This window comes from Rhinopithecus roxellana, chromosome 16 (genome assembly GCF_007565055.1).
Source record: "Rhinopithecus roxellana isolate Shanxi Qingling chromosome 16, ASM756505v1, whole genome shotgun sequence".
NCBI classification, from domain to species: domain Eukaryota; kingdom Metazoa; phylum Chordata; class Mammalia; order Primates; family Cercopithecidae; genus Rhinopithecus; species Rhinopithecus roxellana.
The window spans coordinates 113,029,584-113,030,923 of NC_044564.1; positions in this window are offsets into that span (position 1 = coordinate 113,029,584).

A 1,340-nucleotide genomic window follows, 5' to 3' on the forward strand; every position below is an offset into this window, starting at 1 on the left:
GATTCCATTAGTACCCCATCAGAAGGCAGTTGTGCTATATTCTACTGTGCTCTGTTAATGAAATTTTTCCTCTAAACAATATGTGTATTCTTTTCTCACACTGCTATAAAGAACTACCTGAGACTGGGTAATTTATGAAGAAAAGAGGCTTAATTGACTCACAGTTCTGAAGGCTATATAGGAAACATGGCTGGGAGGCCTCAGGAAATTATGGCAGAAGGGCAAAGGGGAAGAAAGCACATCTTCACATGGCGGCAGGGGAGAGCAAAAAGGGGGAAGTACTACACACTTTTAAACAGCCAGATCTCATGAGAACTCACTATCATGAGAAAAACAGGAGGGAAATCTGCCATCATAATCCCATCACCTCCCACCAGGTCCCTCTCCCAACATTGTGGATTATAGTTCAACAGCAGATTTGGGTGGGGACACAGAGCCAAACTCTATCATTCTACCCCGGCCCCTCCCAAATCTCATACTTTCTCACATTTCAAAGCCAATCATGCCTTCCCAACAGTCCCTTAAAGTCTTAACTCATTCTAGCATTAACTCAAAAGTCCAAGTCCAAAGTCTCTTCTGGTACAAGGCAAGTCCTTTCTGCCTATGAGCCTGTAAAATCACAAGTCAAAAACAAGTTCATTACTTCTAAGATAGAACAGGGGTACAGGCATTAGGTAAATGCTCCCATTCCAAGGGGGAGAGATTGACCAAGACAAGGGGGCTACAGGCCCCATGCAAGTCCAAAACCCAGCGAGGCAGTCATTAAATCTTAGAGCTCCATAATAATGTTTGACTCCATGTCTCACATCCAGGGCATGCTGATGCAAGGTGTAGGCTTCCAAGGTCTTGGGCACCTCCACGCCTGTTACTCTGCAGGGTACAGCTCTCATGGCTGCTCTCAAGGGCTGTTGTTGAGTGCCTGTGACTTTTCCAGGTGCATGGCACAAGTTGTTGGTGAATCTACCATTCTGGGGTATGTAGGATGGTGGCCATCTTCTCATGGCCCCACTGTGTGGGGGCTTCATGCCCACATTATCTCTCTGCACCGCCCTAGTAGAGGTTTTCCATAAAGGCTGTGCTCCTGCAGCAGACTTCTGCCTGGACATCCAGGCATTTCCATACATTCTCTGAAATCTAGGCAGAGGCTCCCAAACCTCAACTCTTGTCTTCTGTGTACCTACAGGCCCAGCACCACATGGAAGTTGCCAAGGTTTAGGGCTTCTATCCTCTGAAGCAATGGTCCAAGCTATACCTTCGCCTGTGTTAGCCATGCCTGGAGCTGGAGCGGCCACAATGCATGGTTCTATGTCCTGATGCTGCACAGAGCAGTGCGGCCCTAG